At 42.0% G+C, this 25,398-nt stretch overlaps 1 long non-coding RNA gene and 1 pseudogene across 2 annotated transcripts in view; one reads left to right on the top strand and one right to left on the bottom strand.

Moving 5' to 3' along the window:
• LOC123331776 overlaps positions 1-25,398 on the top strand; it is a 496,106-nt gene that overhangs the window by 23,180 nt on the left and 447,528 nt on the right. The gene's annotated exons all lie outside the window — the stretch shown is intronic.
• On the bottom strand, positions 14,892-14,998 carry LOC112582435 (annotated as a pseudogene).

Here is a 25,398-nt window from a genome sequence, read left to right as displayed (position 1 = left end):
GAGCTGACTCACTGTGTGTGTGTGTGTGTGTGTGTGTGTGTGTGTGTAACTGTGACTCACCTTGATTCTTTGTTCACCTAAAAAGGTATCTAGTATACTAGATACTAGTGTATTTACTAGTATATTTATTTACATCCATGGAGTTGGTTTAGGTTTACTACTGAACACTGAAGAGTTTGACAAAAGCACATGTATTATTTAAGCTACCTATAAGAAATACAGAGAAGGGAATGGCAAAGCACTTCAGCATTCCTGCCTTGAGAACCCCATGAATATGAAAAGGCAAAAAGGTAGGACACTGAAAGATGAACTCCCTAGGTCAGTAGGTGCCCAATATGTTACTGGAGATCAGTGGAGAAATAACTCCAGAAAGAATGAAGAGACGGGGCCAGAGCAAAAACAACACCCAGTTGTGGATGTGACTAGTGATGGAAGCAAGGTCCGATGCTGTAAAGAGCAATATTGCACAGGAACCTGGAATGTTAGCTCCATGAATCAAGGCAAATTGGAAGTGATCAAACAGGAGATGGCAAGAGTGAACATCAACATTTTAGGGGTCAGTGAACTAAAATGGACTGGAATGGGTGAATTTAACTCAGATGACCATTATATCTACTACTGTGGGCAAGAATCCCTTAGACAAAATGGAGTAGCCATCATAGTCAACAAAAGAGTCTGAAATGCAGTATTTGGATGCAATCTCAAAAACAACAGAATGATCTGTGTTCCTTTCCAAGGCAAAGCATTCAATATCACAGTAATCCACGTCTATGCCTTGACCAGTAATGCTGAAGAAGCTGAAGTTGAACAGTTCTATGAAGACCTACAAGACCTTCTAGAACTAACACCCCCAAAATTTGTCTTTTTCATTATAGGTGACTGGAATGCAAAAGTAGGAAGTCAGGAAACACCTGGAGTAATGGGCAAATTTGGCCTTGGAGTACAGAATGAAGCAGAGCAGAGGATAATAGAGTTCTGCCAAGAGAATTCACTGGTCATAGCCCACACCCTCTTCAAACAACACAAGAGAAGACTCTACACATGGACATCACCAGATGGTCAACACCAAAATCAGATTGATTATATTCTTTGCAGCCAAAGATGGAGAAGCTCTATACACTCAGCAAAAATAAGACCAGGAGCTGACTGTGGCTCAGATCATGAACTCCTTATTGGAAAATTCAGACTTAAATTGAAGAAAGTAGGGAAAACCACTAGACCATTCAGGTATGATCTAAATCAATCCCTAACAATTATACAGTGTAAGTGAGAAATAGATTTAAGGTACTAGATCTGATAGAGTGCCTGACGAACTATGGACAGAGGTTCGTGATGTTGTACAGGAGACAGGGATCAAGACCATCCCCAAGAAAAAGAAATGCAAAAAGCAAAATGGCTGTCTGAAGAGGCCTTACAAATAGCTGTGAAAAGAAGAGAAGCCAAAAGCAAAGGAGACAAGGAAAGATATACCCATTTGAATGCAGAGTTCCAAAGAATAGCAAGGAGAGATAATAAAGGCTTCCTCAGTGATCAGTGCAAATAGAGGAAAACATAGAATGGGAAAGACTAGAGATCTCTTCAAGAAAATTAGAGATACCAAGGGAACATTTCATGCAAAGATGGGCACAATAAAGGACAGAAATGGTATGGACCTAACAGAAGCAGAAGATATTAAGAAGAGGTGGCAAGAATACACAGAAGAACTGTACAAAAAAGATATTCATGACCCAGATAATCATGATGGTATGATCACTCACCTGGAGCCAGACATCCTGGAATGTGAAGTCAAGTGGGCCTTAGGAAACATCACTACGAACAAAGCTAGTGGAGGTGATGGAATTCCAGTTGAGCTATTTCAAATCCTAAAAGATGATGCTGTGAAAGTGCTGCACTCAATACAGAAGCAAATTTGGAAAACTCAGCAGTGGCCATGGAACTGGAAAAGGTCAGTTTTCATTCCAATCCCTAATAAGTGAAAGTGAAGTGAAAGTGAAGTCGCTCAGTCGTGTCCGACTCTTTGCGACCCCATGGACTGTAGTCTACCAGGCTGCACCATCCATGGGATTTTCCAGGCAAGAATACTGGAGTGGGTTGCCATTTCCTTCTCCCTAATAAAGGCAATGCCAAATAATGTTCAAAGTACAGCACAATTGCACTCATCTCACACGCTAGTAAACTACCACACAATTGCACTCATCTCACATGCTAGTAAAGTAATGCTTAAAATTCTCCAAGCCAGGCCTCAACAATACATGAACCATGAACTTCCAGATGTTCAAGCTGGATTTAGAAAAGGCAGAGGAACCAGAGATCAAATTGCCAACATCTGCTGGATCATGGAGAAAGCAAGAGAGTTCCAGAAAAACATCTATTTCTGCTTTATTGACTATGCCAAAGCCTTTGACTGTGTGGATCACAATAATCTGTGGAAAATTCTGAAAGAGATGGGAATACCAGACCACCTGACCTGCCTCTTGAGAAACCTATATGCAGGTCTGGAAGCAATAGTTAGAACTGGGCATGGAACAACAGACTGGTTCCAAATAGGGAAAGGAGTATGTCAAGGCTGTGTATTGTCACCCTGGTTATTTAACTTATATGCAGAGCACATCATGAAAAACGCTGGGCTGGGTGAAGCACAAGCTGGAATCAAGATTTCCAGGAGAAATATCAATAACCTCAGATATGCAGATGACACCACTCTTATGGCAGAAAGCAAGGAAGAGCTAAAGAGTCTTTTGATGAAAGAGGAGAGTGAAAAAGTTGGGTTAAAACTCAACATTCAGAAAACTAAGGTCATGGCATCTAGTCCCATCACTTTGTGGCAAACAGATGGAGAAACAGTGGCAACAGTTGCAGACTTTATTTTTTGGGGCTCCAAAATCACTGCAGATGGTGACTGCAGCCATGAAATTAAAAGATGCTTACTGCTTGGAAGAAAAGTTATGACCAACCTAGACAGCATATTAAAAAGCAGAGACATTGCCAACAAAGGTCCTTCTAGACAAGTCTATGGTTTTTCCAGTAGTCATGTATGGATGTGAGAGTTGGACTATACAGAAAGCTGAGCGCCGAAGAATTGATGCTTTTGAACTCTGGTGTTGAAGAAGACTCTTGAGTGTCCCTTGGACTTCAGGAGATCCAACCAGTCCATCCTAAAGGAAATCAGTCCTGAATGTTCATTGGAAGGACTGATGTTGAAGCTGAAACTCCAATACTTCGGCCACCTGATGGGAAGAGCTGACTCATTTGAAAAGACCCTGATGCTGGGGAAGATTGAAGGTGAGAAGAGAAGGGGACGACAGAGGATGAGATGGCTGGATGGCATCACCAACTCGATGGACATGAGTTTGAGCAATCTCGAGGAGTTGGTGATGGATAGGGAAGCCTGGCGTGTTGCAGTCCATGGGGTTGCAAAGAGTCGGACATGACTGAGCAACTGAACTGAGTGGAACTGATTGCAAATAAAACTAGCCTCCAGGCATTAACTCCAAGACTCACATCTGCCTACTGAAATGAAGCATGCAGAGAGCCAGGAGCTTCCTAGTCTCATCTTTGTTGTGCACTTAGTATTTGTATGACTATGGCAAGACGTTTAACCTGTGAGTCAGTTTCTACATCTGTAAAAGCAGAGACTTAGATGTCACATACTTTAGTGACATCACTTTAGTGAGTGTTTACCCTGAAGGTTTGCATGTGGTTGTGTGTGAATAAGACAGCCTTCATTTAATTCCCTCCTATATCACTTAGCTAGTGCCTAAGATTGTCTCATCGTTTTCAAAAGGGATATAAATAAGCATGTGTTAGGAAGATTAAACACAAACAGGGATGTAAAATGCTTATGATATATAGAATCTTATGAGTTTTTAAGCCATCAAAATGCCTTAAATATTTTTGTTTAATTTTAGTATAAAGCCTTCTATTTGCAATATGAATAGCAGTATGAATTTGCAATATGAATAAACTCTTCTGGTTCAGCCTTTTAAATTATGTTCCAAGTTTGATCATAAGTACTAAAGAAAAACATAGTATATTTTATTACATATGCTTTATTGTATGGAAAAGTATTTCTGAAGATACGGAGTGTCAAGAGCTAAACTAATTAGTCAATGAAAGATGTAATGTAAACCTCTTTAGTGAGTAAGTCAGTGCTGTGCTGTGCTTAGTCACTCGGTCCTGTCCAACTCTTTGCGACCCCATGGACTTCAGCCCCCCAGGCTCCTCTGTCCGTCAGATTCTCCAGGCAGGGATAGTGGAATGGGTTGCCATGCCCATCTGCAGGGAATCTTTCCACCCCAGGGATCAAACACAGGTCTCCCCCATTGCAGATGGATTCTTTACAGTCTGAGCCACAAGGGAAGCAGTGTAAATTAATATAAAATGCTTATTTCTATATGGATTGTGGCGTATTTCAAATCTTTGCTCTTAAAAAGAATTTATAATCTAGATATCAAAGTAAGAAGTAAACAGTAAAAGTAGTATAATTCGTAGTTGTTAAGAACAAATATTAATTACTGGACTTTGAACAAGTCAGATTAGCATATGATTTGGTGATGAGAAAAATCCTGAGTTAGGAAACAGACAGTCATTCAACTGAATGTTGATAAAGGGCTAGACTGCAATGAACAAAGAGGGATGCACATGAAGTGGAAGAACAGCATGAGTATTAGGGCAGGAGTGGGAAAGACCGTGATGTGTTTTGGAGACAGTGGCTGGAGACACTTGGAGACAGTGGAGATAGGGCTGGAGATGTTAAGGAGATAAGGCTAAAATGATGAAACGGAGATCCTTAAATGCCTGTTTAAGGACTAGAATTTTTCCTTCCAAGACAGAAAGAGGAAAGTGTAATTTTAACACAGGACAAGTAATTTGCAGGGGTGTACCTAGCCTTTCCTGATAGCTCAGCTGGTAAAGAATCCGCCTGCAATGCAGGAGACCCTAGTTCGATTCTTGGGTCAGGAAGACCCCCTGGAGAAGGGATAGGCTATTCACTCCAGTATTCTTGGGCTTCCCTGGTGGCCCAGATGGTAAAGAATTTGCCTGCAATTCAGGAGACCTGGGCTGGGAAGACCCCCTGGAGGAGGGCATGGAAAGCTTACATGCTGATGTTATTGGCTAAGTCTAGCCTTTACATTGATCTGATTTGTTGTCATATAGCAGGTACTTTGCTCTGACTGGCTGACTTCTACCTCACTTTGCTCTGATTGGCAGACTCTTGGTCTGTACATTGCTCTGATTGGCTGACTTCTAACCTGACCCATTTGGCTTACCTCAAGCCTGTGCATTGCTCTGACACATTGCTCTGATTGGCTGACTCCTAGCCTGAACCTTGCTCTGATTGCCTGACCTCAGGCCTGTACTTTGTCCTGATTGGTGGAATCCTAGCCCATACTTTGCTCTGATTGGCTGAGTCCTGGCCTGTACTTTGTTCTGACGGACTACTTCTTAGACCGTCCATATCTATGATTGGCTGAATACTAGCTCATACTTTGCTGTGATTGCCTGAATCCTTGTTCTGATTGGCTGACTCTTAGGCTGCTTCTCTGGTTGACTGGCTGACACCTAGACTATGATTGGCTGATTGTAGCTTGTACTTTTCCCTGATTGCCTGACTCAAAGACTATAAATTACTCTGATTGGTGGGCTTCTAACCTGTATTTTGAGCTGACTGGCTAACTACTAGCCAGTACTTTACTCTGATTGGCTGACAGTAGCCTGTAATTTGCCCTTATCATCTGACTCCCAATTTGTATATTGCTCTGATTGGCTGGCTCCTAACGGGTGCATTGCTCAGAGTGGCTAACTCCTATCATGTATATTGCTCTATTAAAGACTCTTAGCATTTCCCTGCACTGATTGGCTGACTTGAAATTGCACGCTGCTCTGATTGTCTGACTCTGGATGGTGCATTGTTCTGATTTGCTTATTCCTAGACTGTGCCTTACTGAGATTGGCTGACTCGAGCCTGTACACTGCCCTGATTGGCTGCCTCCTTTCCTGTACTTTCTCTGATTGGCTGACTCCTGCCCTGTATTGTTCTGATTATCAGAGTCCTAGTCCTATGGTCTGATTGGGTACTACGGAGTCTGTTCACTGCTATAATTGGCTGAATCCGAGCCCACAGTGTGCTGAGATTGCCTGACTCCTGGCCTGTACGTGGCTCAAATTGGGTAACGCCAAGTGTTCTTTGCTCTGATTGGCTGACTTTTAGCCTACACCTTGTTCTGATTGGTGAAAACTAGCCTACCCTGATTGGCTGACTTCTGTCCAGTACTTTGTTCTGATTGACTGACTCCTAGCTAGGTCTTGGCCCTGATTGGCTGACTCTGAACCTGATCTTTACCCTGATTGGCCGAATCTGAGCATGTACATTTAACTGTTTGGCTGACCTCAAGCCTGTAATTTGTCCTAATTGGCAGACACCTAGCCTGTATTTTGCCTGATTGGCTAACTCCTATCCAGTAGTTTGCTCTGATTGGATAACGTCTGGCCTGTACTTTGCACTGATTGGCTGACTCAAAGCTTGCATGCTGATGGTATTGGTTAAGCCTAGTCTTTACATTGATTTTATTTGCTATCTTATTGTATTATGGTCTGACTAGATGACTACTTGGAGAAGGTAATGGCACCCCACTCCAGTACTCTTGCCTGGAAAATCCCATGGGCGGAGGAGCCTGGTAGGCTGCAGTCCATGGGGTCGCTAAGAGTCGGACACGACTGAGTGACTTCCCTTTCACTTTTCACTTTCATCATTGGAGAAGGAAATGGCAACCTACTCCACTGTTCTTGCCTGGAGAATCCCAGGGACGGGGGAGCCTGGTGGGCTGCCATCTATGGGGTCTCACAGAGTCCGACACGACTGAAGCGATTTAGCAGCAGCAGCAGCAGATGACTGATTGGCTGAACTCTATCCTATTCTTTGCTCTGATTGGCTGAATCTGAGTCTTTACTTGGCGCTGATAAGCTGAGTCCTAGCCTGTACATTTCTCTGATTGGCTGAACTCTAGCATACGTTTTGCCCTGATTGGCTGACTCCTATCTTGTATTTTTCTCTGATTGGCTAATTCCCATCAGGTAGTTTGATTGTCTGACTACTGGCATGTACATTGCTCTGATTGGCTGACTTCTAGCCAATACCTTGTTCTGATGGGCTAAACGCTAGGCTATACTTTGCTCTGATTGGCTGACTCCTAACCTGTGCTTTTCTCTTATTGGCTGAGTCCAAGCCTGTACTTTGCCCTAATTGGCTGAGTAATAACCTGTACATTTGTTTCTCTGATTGGCTAAAGTCTAACCTGTACTTTGCTGTGATTGGCTGACTCCTAGCCTGTTCCTTGCTCTGATTGGCTGAATTCAAGCCTTTACTTTGCTCTTAGTGGCTGAGTACTATCCTGTATTTTTCTCTGATTGGCTAACTCCCATGAGGTAGTTTGCTCTGATTGGCTGTCTCCTAGCCAGTTCCTTATACTGATTGGCTGAACGCTAGCCTATACATTTCTCTGATTGGCTGACTCCTAACTTGTCCTTAGCTCTGACTGGCTGAGTTCAAATCTGTACTTTGCCATGAGTGGCTGAGTCCTAACCTGAACATTTCTCTAACTAGCTGAACTGTAGCCAGTCCTTTGGCCTGATTGGCTGACTCCTATCCTGTTCTTACTATTATTGGCTGAGTTCGAGCCTGTATTTTGCCCTGATTGGCTGAGTCCTAGCCTGTACATTTCTCTGATTGGCTAACTTCCATCACGTAGTTTGCTCTGACTGGCTGTCTCCTAGCCAGTTCCTTATACCGATTGGCTGAGTGCTAGCCTATACATTGCTCTGATCGGCTGACTCCTAAGCTGTCCTTGGTTCTGATTGGCCTAGCTGGCGCCTGTACTTTGCCATGACTGGCTGAGTCCTGACCTGAACATTTATCTAACTGGGGGAACTCTAGCCAGTCTTTGGCCCTGACTGGCTGACTCCTCACCTGTACTTTACTCTTATTGGCTGATTCCGAGCCTGTACTTTGCGATGATTGGCTGAGTCCTAGCCTGTACATTTCTCTGATTGGCTAAACTCTAGCATGTACTTTACTTTGATTGGCTGGCTCCTAACCTGTCCTTGACTCTGATTGGTCTAGCCGGAGTCTGTACTTTGCCATTATTGGCTGAGTCCTAACCTGACTATTTCTCTGATTGGCTGAACTCTAGCCTGTCTTTTTCCCTGATTGGCTGGCTTCTGGTGTGTACATTGCTCTGATTGGCTGGCTACTAGCCAGTACCTTGTTCTGATTGGCTGACTGTAGGCTCTAGTTTGCCCTTATTCAGTTAAGTTCAGTTCAGTCGCTCAGATGTGTCTGACTCTTTGTGACCCCATGAATCGCAGCACGCCTGGGCTCCCTGTCCATCACCAACTCCCGGAGTTCACTCAGACTCATGTCCATCGAGTCAGTGATGCCATCCAGCCATCTCATCCTCTGTCTCCCCTTCTCCTCCTGCCCCCAATCCCTCCCAGCATCAGAGTCTTTTCCAATGAGTCAACTCTTCTCATGAGGTGGCCTGACTCCTAACTTGTATATTGCTCTGATTGCCTGATCCTTACCCTGTGCATTGCTCTGATTTTCTGACTCCTATCCTGTACTTTGTGCTGAGTGGCTAAGTCCTACCTGGTAGTTTTCTCTGATTGGTTGAGTCCTGGCCTTGCCTTGCACTGATTGGCTGACTTAAAATTGCTCTCTGCTCTGATTGTCTGACTTGAGCCTTTACATTGGTCTGAGTTACTGACTCCTAGTCTAAACCTTGCTCTGATTGGCTGGCTCGAGCCTGTACTTTGCCTGGATTGGCTGACTCATAGTCCCTACTTTGCTCGATTGGCTAACTCCTTGCCTGTACATTGCTCTGGTTGGCTGGCTCCTAGCCTGCACTTTGCAGTGATTGGCTGACTCAAAGCTTGCATGCTGTCCTGATTGGTTAAGTCAGGCTTTATATTGGTCTGGTTTGCTGGCTTATAATCAGTACTTTTCTTTGACTGGCTGACTCCTACCCAGTTGTTTGTTCTGATTGGCTGACTCCTTGCCTTTATTTTGTCCTGATTGGCTGATTTTAGCCTGTGCATTTCTCTGATTGACTGATTTCTAGCATGTACTTTGCTCTGATTGGCTAACTCCTAGCATGTACGTTGCTCTGATTGGCATACTCCAAGTCTGTACTTTGTACTGATTGGCTAGCCCATACTTTTCTCTGATTGGCTAAACTCTAGCCTGTATTTGCTCTGATTGGCTGACTTTTAGCCACTACATTGTTCTGATTGCCTGAAGTCTAGCCAACACTTTGCTTTGATTGGCCGGATCCTAACCTGTCCTTGGCTCTGATTGGCCTAGCCGGAGCCTGTACTTTGCCATGACTGGCTGAGTCCTAACCTGAACATTCATCTAACTGGCTGAACTCTAGCCTGTACTTTGCTTTGATTGGCTGACTACCAGCCACTACATTTTTCTGATTGGCTGAAGTCTAATCAACACTTGATTGGCTGACTCCTAACCTGTCCTTGGCTCTGATTGGCCTAGCCGGTGCCTGTACTTTGCCATGATTGGCTGAGTCCTAACCTGACTAGTTCTCTGATTGGCTGAACTCTAGCCTGTCTTTTCCCCCGATTGGCTGGCTACTGGCGTGTGCATTGCTCTGATTGGCTGGCTCCTAGCCAGTACCTTGTTCTGATTGGCTGACTGTAGGCTCTAGTTTGCCCTTCTTACCTGACTCCTGACTTGTATATTGCTCTGATTGGCTGATCCTTAGCCTGTGCATTGCTCTGATTTTCTGACTCCTATCCTGTACTTTGCACTGAGTGGCTATGTCCTATCTGGTAGTTTTCTCTGATTGGCTGAGTCCTGGCCTTGCCTTGCACTGATTAGCTGACTTGAAATTGTGCTCTGCTCTGATTGTCTGACTTGAGCCTTTACATTGGTCTGAGTTACTGACTCCTAGTCTAAACCTTGCTCTGATTGGCTGGCTCGAGCCTGTACTTCGCCTGGATTGGCTGACTCATAGTCCCTACTTTGCTCGATTGGCTAACTCCTTGCCTGTACATTGCTCTGGTTGGCTGGCTCCTAGCCTGCACTTTGCAGTGATTGGCTGACTCAAAGCTTGCATGCTGTCCTGATTGGTTAAGTCAGGCTTTATATTGGTCTGGTTTGCTGGCTTATAATCAGTACTTTTCTTTGACTGGCTGACTCCTACCTGGTTGTTTGTTCTGATTGGCTGACTCTGGGCCTGTCCTTTGCTCTGATTGGCTGACTCCTGGCCTTTTTATTCCATGATTGGCTGACTCCTTACCTTTATTTTGTCCTGATTGGCTGATTTTAGCCTGTGCCTTTCTCTGATTGGCTGATTTCTAGCATGTACTTTGCTCTGATTGGCTAACTCCTATCTGTTCATTTTCTCTGATTTGGCTGACTCCTGAATTGTATTTGCTCTGATTGGCTAACTCCTAGCATGTACGTTGCTCTGATTGGCATACTCCAAGTCTGTACTTTGCACTGATTGGCTGACTTGAAACTGGTATTCTACTCTGATTGTCTAACTCCATCCTTTGCTTTGGTCTATTTGCTGACTCCTAGACTATACCTCGGAGAAGGCAATGACACCCCACTCCAGTACCCTTTCCTGGCAAATCCCATGGATGGAGGAGCCTGGTGGGCTGCAGTCCATGGGGTCACTAAGAGTTGGACACGACTGAGTGTCTTCACTTTCACTTTCATGCGTTGGAGAAGGAAATGGCAACCCACTCCAGTGTTCTTGCCTGGAGAATCCCAGGGACTGGGGAGCCTGGTGGGCTGCCGTCTGTGCCGTCGCACAGATTCGGACACGACTGAAGCAACTTAGCAGCAGCAGCCTGTATGTTGTTCTTATTGGCTTGCTCCTAGACTGTACCTTACTCTGATTGGCTCATGCTAGCCTTTACTTTGTCTTGATTGGCTGACTCCTAGCCCAGTTTTCTCTGATTGGCTGACTCAAAGCTTGTTGGGGGGGCTGAACTGATTAAGTCTGGCCTTTATATTGGTAGGATTTGCTGTTCCCTACCCAGTTGTGTGCTCTTATTGGCTGACTCCTAGCCTGTACCTTGCTCTGATGGTCTAACTCCTTTCCAGTACTTTGCTCTGATTGGCTGGCTCATGGCCTGTATTTTTCCCTGATTGACTGATTCCTAGCCCCTACTTTGCTCTACTGGCTGGCTCTTGGCCGATACGTTGCTGTAATTGGCTGACTCCAGGCCTATACTTTGTTGTGATTGGCTAACTCCTAGCCTATACATTGCTCTGATTGGCTAACTCCTTGCCTGCACTTTGCACTGATTGGCTGACTTGAAGCTTGCACTCTGCTCTGATTGACTCTAGCTTGTGCATTGGTCTGATTTGCTGACTCCTAGACTGTACCTTCAGAGAAGGCAATGGCACCCCACTCCAGTACTTTTGCCTGGAAAATCCCATGGATGGAGGAGCCTGGTAGGCTGCAGTCCATGGGCTCGCTAAGAGTCAGACACGATGGAGTGACTTCATTTTCTCTTTTCACCTTCATGCACTGGAGAAGGAAATGGCAACCCACTCCAGTGTTCTTGCCTGGAGAATCCCAGGGACAGGGAAGCCTGGTGGGCTGCTCTCTGTGGGGTCGCACAGAGTCGGATATGACTGAAGCGACTTAGCAGCAGCAGCAGCAGCAAACTGTACCTTAGGCAGTGGCACCCCACTCCAGTACTCTTGCCTGGAAAATCCCATGGACAGAGGAGCCTGATAGGCTGCAGTCCATGGGATCGTGAAGAGTTGTACATGACTGAGCGACTTCCCTTTCACTTTTCACTTTCATGCATTGGAGAAGGAAATGGCAACCCACTCCAGTGTTCCTGCCTGGAGAATCCCAGGGACAGGGGAGCCTGGTGGGCTGCCGTCTCTGGGGTCACAGAGAGTCAGACATGACTGAAGCGACTTAGCAGCAGCAGTGACAGCAGACTGTACCTTACCGTAATTGGCTGATTCAAGCCTATACTATGCCCTGATTGGCTGACTCCTAGCCCCTACTTTCCCCTGATTGGCTGACTGCTAGATTGTTCTCCACTCTCACTACTGATTCCTAGCATCTCCTTTGCTGTGATTGGCTGCTTCTTAGTCTGTACCTTGCTCTGGTTGGCTGACTCCTAGACTGTGCTATAGTTACTGAAATGTGAAAATCTCAGCATTCAGAAAACTAAGATCATGGCATCTGGTCCCATCACTTCATGGCAGATAGATGGGGAAACAGTGGAAACAGTGAATGACTTTATTTTTGGGGGCTCCAAAATCACTGCAGATGGTGATTGCAGCAATGAAATTAAAAGACACTTACTCCTTGGAAGGAAAGTTATGACTAACCTAGATAGCATATTAAAGAGCAGAGACATTACTTGCCAACAAAGGTCCGTCTAGTCAAGGCTATGGTTTTTCCAGTGGTCATGTATGGATGTGAGAGTTGGACTGTGAAGAAAGCTGAGCGCTGAAGAATTTTGAACTGTGCTGTTGAACTGAATGCTTTTGAACTGTGGTGTTGGAGAATACTCTTGAGAGTCCCTTGGACTTCAAGGAAATCCAACCAGTCCATTCTAAAGGAGATCAGTCCTGGGTGTTCATTGGAAGGACTGATGCTAAAGCTGAAACTCCAATACTTTGGCCACCTCATGCGAAGAGTTGACTCATTGGAAAAGATCCTGATGCTGGGAGGGATTGGGGGCAGGAGGAGAAGGGGACGACAGAGGATGAGATGGCTGGATGGCATCACTGACTCGATGGACATGAGTTTGAATAAACTCTGGGAGTTGGTGATGGACAGGGAGACCTGGCGTGCTGCGATTCATGGGGTTGCAAAGAGCCGAACACGACTGAACTGAACTGAATTGAACTGATGTAGGTTCCAACTGCTTGCTTCTCAAAAGCCAACAAACAGGCCAGATTGGTGGAAAGGAAATATTGCTTAATTTAGATGCTGGCAACTGGGGTGGCATAAGGAATGTCAGGCCCAAGGCCAACTCCCCACCACTGGCAACCTTTGGGGTAAGAAAGAGCTTTTATAGACAGAAGGAGGGGGCTATATTCAGAAATAGCATAGTCAGCTCTGATAATCATCTTAGAATGGTCATCAGTGGTTTGAGTCATCTTGGTTGTTTTAGGTATCCTTAATCTTCAGTTCCAGGGTCCATTTATTCCCATTTCTTTGAGGCCAGTTCTCAGAATTGTGGCACCTTATGTCATGGGTATAGTATGGTCATCATGAAGTTAACTTCTTCACCCTAGTGTTTGGTATCTATATGACAGCTCAGAGTATTATCTCAAATGTCTCAGAGTATTATCTCAAGGCTTTGAGAAAGATTTAAAGGTCACTGTCTATGCTTGATCGGTATATTATTCTTATTTGATCTTTTTTGACTGTTTTCCTTGTTTTCCACATGTTCTCATTTTTCTAATTAAACTTATTCTTTGACTAAAGTTTTCTACACACAAAAGACTGGCTGAGGACATGTTGGAGGGTGCAGAAGAAGGATTATAGGGTTCTGTTCTGTTTCAACCCTCCCTTTTCTTGGATACTCATCAGTCTTGTATAGGGACAGGTACAGAAGAAGAAAGGGAATATTACTTAGTCATAGTACCTGGACAAACACTTAAAAATTACTAGACATGACAATGAGGATAACAATCAAAATGCATCTTTGTATTATTTTCTGAATGTATTTTTTCTTAATGGTTAAAGCATATGTACAATGTATGCTTAATAGGCCATAAACAGGCTGTATTGGTTAGCCTAAAGTTCAAGATAAATCACATGCAGGCCAGAATTATTTCCCCATACCTCAGTAGGTGAGAATTTCTTCCAGCATTTTCCCCTTTTAATTATAACTCCTTTCACAGAATGTGTCAATAATCAACATATTTTCCCCACATTGGCAGAGTGGAAATCTTTTCCCTGTTCTGGATCCATCTATGTCTCTCAGTTCTAGTCCTCACTTTGATCTGATTGGCTGACTCCCAGCCTGTGATTTTCCCTGATTGTCAGAGACCTAACTTGTACTTTGATTGGCTGACTCCTAGTCTCTACCTTGCTCTATTTGGCTTAGTACTAGCTGGTACTTTACTCTGATTGTCTGTCTCCTAGCCTGTACCTTACTCTGAATTGGCTCGATCCTAATCTTTGCTTGATTTGCTGACTTCTAGCTGGTATTCCTTAAATCCTAAGCATCAGGAGACATAAGAAGGCCTTCTTAAGTGAACAATGCCCCCTCCCCCCCAAAAAAGAAGAAGAAAACCATAGAATGGAAAAGGCTATAGATCTCTGCCAGGAAAGTGGAGATACAAATGGAACATTCCATACAAAGGGGGGCACAATAAAGAAAGAAATGACAAGGTCTTAACAGAAGCAAAGAGAAAAAGAGATGGCAAGAGTACACAGAAGAACTATGCAAAAAGGTCTTCATGACTGAGATAACCACGATGGTATAGTCACTCACCTAGAGCCAGACATCCTGGATTGAGAAGTCAAATGGGCCCTAAGAATCATTATTATGAAGAAAGCTAGTGGAGGTGATGGAATTCCAGCTGAACTGTTTCACATTCTAAAAGATGATGCTGTTAAAGTGCTACTTTCAATGTGACCACAAATTTGGAAAACTCACCTATGGCCACAGGACTGGAAAAGGTCAGGTTTTATTCCAACCCCAAAGAAAGGCAATGCCAAAGAATGCTGAAACTACTGTATAATTGCACTCATTTCATGTTCTTCAAGGTAATGCCCCAAATCCTTTGAGCTACCTTTGACATTACATGAACCAAGAACTTCCAGATGTACAAGCTGGGTTTAGAAAAACCAGAGGAACCAGAGATCAAATTGCTAATGTTCATTGGATCATAGAAAAAGCATGAGAATTGCAAAGCACATCTGCTTTATTGAGTAAGCTAAAGCCTCTGATACTACACTTGATCTTAGCCAAAAGGCCAAGAAGCGATTCCAATCCCAAAGAAAGGCGATGCCAAAGAATGCTCAAACTACCGCATAATTGCACTCATCTCACACGCTAGTAAAGTAATGCTCAAAATTCTCCAAGCCAGGCTTCAGCAATACGTGAACCGTGAACTTCCAGATGTTCAAGCTGGTTTGAGAAAAGGCAGAGGAACCAGAGATCAAATTGCCCACATCCGCTGGATCATCGAAAAAGCAGGAGTTCCTGAAAAACATCTATTTCTGCTTTATTGACTATGCCAAAGCCTTTGACTGTGTGGATTACAATAAACTGTGGAAAATTCTTCAAGAGATGGGAATACCAGACCACCTGACCTGCCTCTTGAGAAACCTATATGCAGGTCAGGAAGTAACAGTTAGAACTGGACATGGACAAACAGACTGGTTCCAAATAGGAAAAGGAGTACGTCAAGGCTGTATATTGTCAAAGTAATGCTCAAAATTCTCCAAGCCAGGCTTCAGCAATACGTGAACCGTGAACTTCCAGATGTTCAAGCTGGTTTGAGAAAAGGCAGAGGAACCAGAGATCAAATTGCCCACATCCGCTGGATCATCGAAAAAGCAGGAGTTCCTGAAAAACATCTATTTCTGCTTTATTGACTATGCCAAAGCCTTTGACTGTGTGGATTACAATAAACTGTGGAAAATTCTTCAAGAGATGGGAATACCAGACCACCTGACCTGCCTCTTGAGAAACCTATATGCAGGTCAGGAAGTAACAGTTAGAACTGGACATGGACAAACAGACTGGTTCCAAATAGGAAAAGGAGTACGTCAAGGCTGTATATTGTCACCCTGCTCATTTAACTTATATACAGAGTACATCATGAGAAACGCTGGGCTGGAAGAAGTACAAGCTGGAATCAAGATTGCCGGGAGAAGTATCAATAACCTCAGATATGCAGATGACACCACCCTTATGGCAGAAAGTGAAGAGGAACTAAAAAGCCTCTTGATGAAGGTGAAAGAGGAGAGTGAAAAAGTTGGCTTAAAACTCAACGTTCAGAAAAAGATCATGGCATCTGGCCCCATCACTTCATGGGAAATAAATGGGGAAACAGTGGAAACAGTGAATGACTTTATTTTTTGGGGCTCCAAAATCACTGCAGATGGTGACTGCAGCCATGAAATTAAAAGATGCTTACTCCTTGGAAGGAAAGTTATGACCAACCTAGATAGCATATTGAAAAGCAGAGACATGACTTTGCCAACAAAGGTCCGTCTAGTCAAGGCTATGGTTTTTCCAGTGGTCATGTATGGATGTGAAAGTTGGACTGTGAAGAAAGCTGAGCGCTGAAGAATTGATGCTTTTGAACTGTGGTGTTGGAGAAGACTCTTGAGAGTCCCTTGGACTGCGAGGAGATCCAGCCATTCCATTCTAAAGGAGATCAGTCCTGGGTATTCTTTGGAAGGAATGATGGTAAAGCTGAAACTCCAATACTTTGGCCACCTCATGCTAAGAGTTGACTCATTGGAAAAGACTCTGATGCTGGGAGGGATTGGGGGCAGGAGGAGAAGGGGACGACAGAGGATGAGATGGCTGGATGGCATCACCGACTCGATGGACGTGACTTTGAGTGAACTCCAGGGGTTGGTGATGGACAGGGAGGCCTGGCGTGCTGCGATTCATGGGGTCACAAAGAGTCAGACACGACTGAATGACTGAACTGAACTGAAAGCCTCTGATTATTTGGACCATAACAAACTTTGGAAAATTCTTCAACAGATAGGCATACCAGACACCATACCTGTCTCCTGAGAAATCTAAATGCAGGAGAAGAAGCAACGATGAGAACCAGACATGGAAAAATGAATTAGTTCAAAATTGGGAAAGGAGTATGTCAAGCTTATATATTGTCACCCTGCTTATTTAACTTATATGCAGAGTACATCATGCAAAATTCTGGGCTGGATGACTCACAAGCTGAAATCAAGGTTACTTTAAGAAATATCAACAACCTTAGATATGCTAATAATATCATTCTAATGGCAGAAAGCAAAGAGGAACTAAAGAGCCTCTTGATGGAGGTGAAAGAGGAGAGTGAAAAGCTGACTTAAAACTCAACTTTAAAAAAGCTAAGATCATGACATCTGCTCCCATCACATCATGGCAAATAGATGTGAAAAATGTGGAAAAGGTGACAGATTTTATTTTCTTGGGCTCAAAAATTACCTTGGATGGTGATTGCATGAAATTAAAAGATGCTTGCTCCTTGGAAGAAAAGCTGTGCCAAACCTTGATGGCATATTAAAGCGCAGAGACATCACTTTGCCCATATAGTCAAAGCTATGGTTTTTCCTGTAGTCTTATATGGCTGTTAGAGTTGGATCATAAAGAAGACTGAGTGCCAGAGAATTGATACTTTCAAAATGTGGTGCTGGAGAAGACACTTGAGAGTCCTTTGGACAGCAAGGAGATCAAACCAGTCTATCTTAAAGGAAATTAATCCTGAATATTCCTGGAAGGACTGATGCTGAAGCTTAAGCTCCAGTACTTTGGCCACCTTATGCAAAGAGCCAACTCATTGGAAAAATCCTGATGCTGGGAAAGATTGAGGGTAAAAGGAGAAGGGGGTTACAGAGGATTAGATGGTTGGGTGGCATCATCAACTCAGTGAACATGAGTTTGAGCAAACTCCGGGAGATGGTGAAGGACACGGAAGCCTGGCATGCTGCAGTGCGTGGGGTCACAAAGAGTCAAACATGACTTAGCAACTGAACAACAAAGTATCACATATATTGTGTATACGAGTTGCCCCTGTTTGCACATGGCATGCTGGCTGTTAACAATATGTGAGTTAAACAAACTTAGTTCTTGTTTACAAACTATTTAAATGTTCTTTCATCCATCTTCTGGAGTTTTTGCATCTTTTTATTAGTGTAACTCTTTCACTTTTTATTTTAAAATATTAGCTATTTTTTTAAACTTTTTATCCTGTATTGGGGTATAGCCGATGAACAAACTATGTTGTGATAGTTTCAGGTGAATATAAACACACTGCTGTATTTAAAATGGATAAAGAACAGGGACCTACTGTATAGCACATGGAACTCAGCTTAATATTATGTGGCAGCCTGGATAGAAGGGGGGCTTTGAGGGAGAATGGATACATGTGTGTGTATGGCTGAGTCCCCTCAGTGTAACTGTTTTAGATTAATCTTTTTCATATGCCACAAGAATTCTTTTCTTTTATTAGGTTAATTTTTCTTATTTACAGTTTATTGATGTAGTCAGAAGATTTGATTTTACTCCTTTTCTCTTACTGTGTATTATCTATGTCTAATATTTCCCCCTTTCTTTTTCATAAGCATATTTTAAAATAATTCTGTTTTTATTTATGTTCAGAAGCTTGGCAGTTAATTTTTATCCTTCTGTTGACTTATTATATAAATTAAAAGATGTGTAATTAAATCACTGGAACGTATTGGCAGGAGTGCTTATGGTGAATCAGATGTATTTGCAATATTGCTGGAGTGAAAATCCAAAGTAGGCTAGTTTTAAATAATTACAGTGGTATCTTGAGAACCTATCATTGATGACTTGTAGCATTTCTGTTTATTTAATTTTTTAAAGAAATACAACGTGACAAATGATCTTGGAGGCACAGACAAAATAAAGAAGAAGAAGCAACACTGATGACTCTGAATTAAAAGTAAAATCGTGTATATCATAATGGTACACCTTAAAATCAATGACACTTGTGAACTATGATATATAATTCCTAAGACCTTTACTGAACCCTCCACCATAAAAAATGAGTATATTAGTAGACTCTGTCTTTCCATCTCTGCTGTCTAATAATTATTTTTACATTACATATAATGTAAGCTCTATAATATATACTTTTAGAGTAATAATAATCTATTTTTGACTTGTCAACTTAGTATTTTATATTTTACTTCCCTCAATGGAAAATGTTGAAATTATTATATTTATACTTTCTCACACCCCATGTCATAATTTTAATTTCTTGTTAAATGGAACCATATGAAATTGCCCATTTTCCAAGGTCAAAACTGCCAACTCTTGACAATTTCATATAGTCTAACTTAATTACTATTATTTTTATACTAAGTTTTTATCATTTTAGCTCACAAACCATAATTTACACACAGCCTAGGAGATTTATTTGTATATAGCAATTGCCTCTGTGTAGAATGTATATTTTCAAAATCAGCTTCCCTGTGGATCTCTAGGGCAAGTATTTTTCTCTCAGTAGGAAGTGTACCCAATACTTTCTCACATAACACACCAACATAAGTTTCTCTAGATCTTTTTCTACTGACCACAAATATGGAGGTCTGGGAAGTATGCTCTCAACTTTGGTGACAACTAGTAGTCTCTTATACAAATGCTGTCTAATTTTTGACACAGAGATATCTACAAAATGTACAAAACTGTGTTAACATCTTGTATGAATTTCTGAAGGTAGATTTGAGTCTGTAATTTCTAGAAAAGTAGAAAAATTTCAAAAACCAGAAAAGCAGTAGTAACCAATTTTGATAAATCAAGCTAGGAGAAAAGGAAAATAAAGGAGAAAGAAAGGTGTAAAATTCAAATCACATTAAGAAAAACAAAATAGTATGACAGAAATTAGACTAAATCAGTAATAGAAATTTGCTAATTATGCTTAACAAGATTAAAAATATGTACTATAAGGGTAAAAATAAGGATCAAGATAAAGACAATCCAGATTTTTAAAATAACAGCATAATATGATTATTAGTGATACAATCAGTCAGAGTAGAATTTAAGTTTAAAATCATTCAGTGAAACAAGCTTGGATTTTTGTGTCATCAAATGATATGGCCCATCAAGAGTATATATAACAGCTCAGTATAATTACTTATTGAATAAGGTAAAGTCAAAATGTAAAATGAAATGTTTTCCAAAAATACTGTAAATAGATGAATCCACATAAAGGGAATCCTTCATGTATTTTCTCAGAAATTGACAAATAAAGTAGACAAAAAATAGAAAATTTAAGTAGAATTAATAAGCTTAGTCAAAAAGATGAATAGAGAAAATTGTGCACAAGGAACAATTCTTTGTTAAGTCATTCTGGAACTTTCCCCAAAACTGACTATATTAGAGCCACATAGAAAGTTATAATACAAAAAGAGTATCATATCGGCTACACTCTCTGAATTCTGTACAATGAAACAAGAATTGAAAATAAATTGAGAACTTCCCTGTTGGGCAGTAAATGGGAATCTGCCTGCCATTTCAGGGAACACGGGTTCCATCCCTGGCCTGGGAGTAGTCCACCTGTCTTGGAGCAACTAAGCCCATGCACCACAACTTCTGAGGCTCTCACGCCCAACCTTCTGAGCCCTCATGATCCAACTATGGACCTGGGGCGTCTAGAGCCTGTTGCTCTGCAACATGTGAAGCCACCACAATGAGAAGCCCACACACGGCAACAAAGATAAAGAAATAATTTTTTTTAAAGGATTGCCCATAAATATTTTAAAAATTTAAAAAATAAATTGAAAACCTTATTTTGCATTTGACTTCAAAGACAGGTTATAGTTAGGATTATATATATAAAGTAGAAAATGTAATGGGAATAGTGTAATACATAATTTCTTAAAGCCTTATTTGTACAAACCTGAGAAAGTTCAGGTTCAAGATGGCAAATGGGGTACCCACATTTCTGTCACAGTTTCAGTTTCAGTGAAAATCACCCAGTTGTGTCCGACTCTTTGCAACCCCATGGACTATACAGTCCATGGAATTTTCCAGGCCAGAATACTGGAGTGGGTAGCCTTTCCCTTCTCCAGGGTTTCTTCCCAACCCAGGGATCGAACCCGGGTCTCCTGCACTGCAGGCAGATTCTTGACCATCTGAGCCACCAGGGACACATTGACCTCTTATTTAGCAGAAGGTCCCAGAAAGAAGTATAAAATATGAAAGAATTAATTACCTTAGAAGAAACTTTGCAAATCATGTGGTTAAACAACAAGGAGATATATGGAGACCTTGTCAATTAGTATTGGTTGTCACATTAGCCCTGAAAGCAAAACTGGTTAAAGAAAACACTCATAATAGAAAAAAATGATTTTTCACTTAAGAACGTGTGTGTGTGTGTATTCCTGAAATATACATGTATCTGAAATGCAATATTGACAAACTAAATGTTGTAGATTCTTAAAAGAAAAATTTTTCATGACCTAGTAGATGTTATCCAAAGAATTCAAGGAAATTTCACAATTTAAAATATGGTAATGTAATTCTTTTGAGAGACACATTGAAAGGAAAAATAAACCATACAAGTATTTCAAAAGCTGCTGGAAAAGACTAACAACATTAACAGCAAAGTCTATTAAAAATTTTAGCTAAATATAGATTTATTTCAATCTCATCAAGTGTATTTTTCTAGAAATAGGGGGCAAATATGGTACCTAAATGTGAATTAATGAAGTAGTACTCTTAATATACTCAGTAATATGCATGGCTAAACATGGGTAAGTGAAAGTCACTCAGTTGTGTCCGACTCTTTGCAACCCCATGGACTATACAGTCCATGGAATTCTCTAGGACAGAATACTGGAGTGAATAGCCTTTCCCTTCTCCAGGGGAATCTTTCCAACCCAGGGATCGAACCCAGGTCTTCCACATTGCAGGCAGATTCTTTACCAGCTGAGCCACAAGGGAAGTCAGAAGATATTAAGAAGAGGTGGCAAGAATACACAGAAGAACTATACAAAAAAGATCTTAATGACCCAGATAACCACAATGGTGTGATCACTCACCTAGAGCCAAACATCCTGGAGTCTGAAGTCAAACAGGCCTTAGGAAGCATCACTGCAAACCATGTTAGTGGAGGTGATGGAATTTCAGTTAAGCTACTTCAAGCTTCACTCAATATGCCAGCAAATTTGGAAAACTCAGCAGTGGTCACAGGACTGGAAAAGGTGTTTTTATTCCAATGCCAAAGAAAGGCAATGCCAAACAATGTCCAAACTACCACACAATTGCACTCATCTCACATGCTAACAAAGTAACGCTCAAAATTCTCCAAGCCAGGCTTCAACAGTTCATGAACTGAGAACTTCCAGATGTTCAAGCTGGATTTAGAAAAGGCAGAGGAACCAGAGATCAAATTGCCAATATCCATTGGATCATTGAAAAAGCAAGAGAGTTCCAGAAAAACATCTACTTCTGCTTTATTGACTATGCAAAGCCTTTGACTGTGTGGATCACAACAAACTGTGGAAAATTCTGAAAGAGATGGGAATACCAGACCACCTTACCTGGCCCCTGAGAAATCTGTATGCAGGTCAGGAAGCAGCAGGTAGAACTGGGCATGGAACAACAAACAGACTGGTTCCAAATTGGGAAAGGAGTACGTCAAGGCTGCATATTGTCACTCTGTTTATTTAACTTATATGCAGAGTATATCATGTGAAATGCCAGGCTGGATGAAGCACAAGCTGGAATCAAGATTGCCAGGAGAAATATCAATAATCTCAGATATGCAGATGACACCACCCTGATGGCAGAAAGTGAAGAGGAACTGAAGAGCCTCTTGATAAAAGTGAAGGAAGAGAGTGAAAAAGCTGGCTTAAAACTCAACATTCAGAAAACTAAGATCATGGCATCTGGTCCCCTTACTTCATGGCAAATAGATGGGGAAACAATGGAAACAGTAGCAGCCTTTATTTTCTTGGGTTCCAAAATCACTGCAGATGGTGACTGCACCCATGAAATTAAAAGACATTCTTTAACAAGTGGTGCTGGGAAAACTGGTCAACCACTTGTAAAAGAATGAAACTAGAACACTTTCTAACACCATACACAAAAATGAACTCAAAATGGATTAAAGATCTAAACGTAAGACCAGAAACTATAAAACTCCTAGAGGAGAACATAGGCAAAACACTCTCCGACATATATCACAGCAGGATCCTCTATGACCCACCTCCCAGAATATTGGAAATAAAAGCAAAAATAAACAAATGGGACCTAATTAAACTTAAAAGCTTCTGCACAACAAAGGAAACTATAAGCAAGGTGAAAAGACAGCCTTCAGAATGGGAGAAAATAATAGCAAATGAAGCAACTGACAAACAACTAATCTCAAAAATATACAAGCAACTCCTATAGCTCAATTCCAGAAAAATAAATGACCCAATCAAAAAATGGGCCAAAGAACTAAATAGACATTTCTCCAAAGAAGACATACAGATGGCTAACAAACACATGAAAAGATGCTCAACATCACTCATTATCAGAGAAATGCAAATCAAAACCACAATGAGGTACCATTTCACGCCAGTCAGAATGGCTGCGATCCAAAAGTCTACAAGCAATAAATGCTAGAGAGGGTGTGGAGAAAAGGGAACCCTCTTACACTGTGGGTGGGAATGCAAACTAGTACAGCCACTATGGAGAACAGTGTGGAGATTCCTTAAAAAACTGGAAATAGAACTGCCTTATGATCCAGCAATCCCACTGCTGGGCATGCACACTGAGGAAACCATAATTGAAAGAGACACGTGTACCCCAATGTTCATCACAGCGCTTTTTATGATACTCAGGACACGGAAGCAACCTAGAGGTCCATCAGCAGATGAATGGATAAGAAAGCTATGGTACATATACACAATGGAGTATTACTCAGCCATTGAAAAGAATACATTTGAATCAATTCTAATGAGGTGGATGCAACTGGAGCCTATTATACAGAGTGAAGTAAGCCAGAAAGAAAAACACCAATACAGTATACTAACACATATATATGGAATTTAGAAAGATGGTAACAATAACCCTGTATACGAGACAGCAAAAGAGACACTGATGTATGGAACAGTCTTTTGGACTCTGTGGGAGAGGGAGAGGGTGGGATGATTTGGGAGAATGGCATTGAAACATGTATAATATCATATATGAAACGAGTCGCCAGTCCAGGTTCAATGCACGATACTGGATGCTTGGGGCTGGTGCACTGGGACGACCCAGAGGGATGGTATGGGGAGGGAGGAGGGAGGAGGGTTCAGGATGGGGAACACATGTATACCTGTGGCGGATTCATTTTGATATATGGCAAAACCAATACAATATTGCAAAGTTAAAAAATAGAAAAAAAATTAGTAAAAAGAAAATAATAAAAAAAAATAAAATAAAAGACACTTGCTCCTTGGAAGAAAAGCTATAACTAACCTAGTTCAGTTCAGTTCAATCGTTCAGTCATGTCTAACTCTTTGTGACCCCATGAACTGCAGCACACTAGGCCTCCCTGTCCATCACCAACTCCCCGAGTCCACCCAAACCCATGTCCCTTGAGACGATGATGCCATCCAACCATCTCATTCTCTGTCATCCCCTTCTCCTCCTGCCCTCAATCTTTCCCAGCATCAGGGTCTTTTCCAATGAGTCAACTCTTCGCATGACATGTCCAAAGTATTGGAGTTTCAGCTTCAACATCAGTCCTTCCAATGAACACCCAGGACTGATCTCCTTTAGGATGGACTGCTTGGATCTCTTTGCAGTCCAAGGGACTCTCAAGAGTCTTCTCCAACACCACGGTTCAAAAGCATCAGTTCTTCTGTGCTCAGCTTTCTTTATAGTCCAACTCCCACATCCATACATGACCACTGGAAAAACCATAGCCACAGACCTTTGTTGGCAAAGTAATGTCTCTGCTTTTTAATATGCTGTCTAGGTTGGTCATAACTTTCCTTCCAAGGAGTAAGTGTCTTTTAATTTCGTTGCTTCAATCACCATCTGCAGTGATTTTGGAGCCCAGAAAAATAAAGTCAGCCACTGTTGCCACTGTTCCCCCATCTCTCTGCCATGAAATGATGGGACTGGATGCCATGATCTTAGTTTTCTGAATATTGAGCTTTAAGCCAACTTTTTCACCAACCTAGACAACATATTAAAAAGCAGAGACATTACTTTGCTGACAAAGGTCTGTCTAGTCAAAGCTATGGATTTTCCATTAGTCATATATGAATGTGAGAGTTGGACTATAAAGAAAGCTGAGTGCTGAAGAATTAATGCTTCTGAACTGTGGTGTTGGAGAAGACTCTTGAGAGTCCCTTGGACTGCAGGGAGAAACAACCAGTCCATCCTATAGGAAATCAGTCCTGAATGTTCATTGGTAGGACTGATGCTGAAGCTGAAGCTCCAACATTTTGGCCACCTGATGCATAGAATTGACTCATTTGAAAAGACCCTGATGCTGGGAAAGATTGAAGGCAGGAGGAGAAGGGAATGACAGAGGATGAGATAATTGGATAGCATCACCAACTCAATGGACATGAGTTTGGGTAAATCCCAGGAGTCGGTGATGGACAGGGAGGCCTGGTTTGCTGCAGTTCATGGGGTCGCGAAGAGTCAGATATGACTGAGTGACTGAACTGAAACATGGGTACAATC

The sequence above is a fragment of the Bubalus bubalis genome, chromosome X (genome assembly GCF_019923935.1).
Source record: "Bubalus bubalis isolate 160015118507 breed Murrah chromosome X, NDDB_SH_1, whole genome shotgun sequence".
NCBI lineage: Eukaryota > Metazoa > Chordata > Mammalia > Artiodactyla > Bovidae > Bubalus > Bubalus bubalis.
The sequence above is the reverse complement of the archived record's forward strand: the minus strand, read 5'-3'. Positions and strand labels throughout refer to the sequence as shown.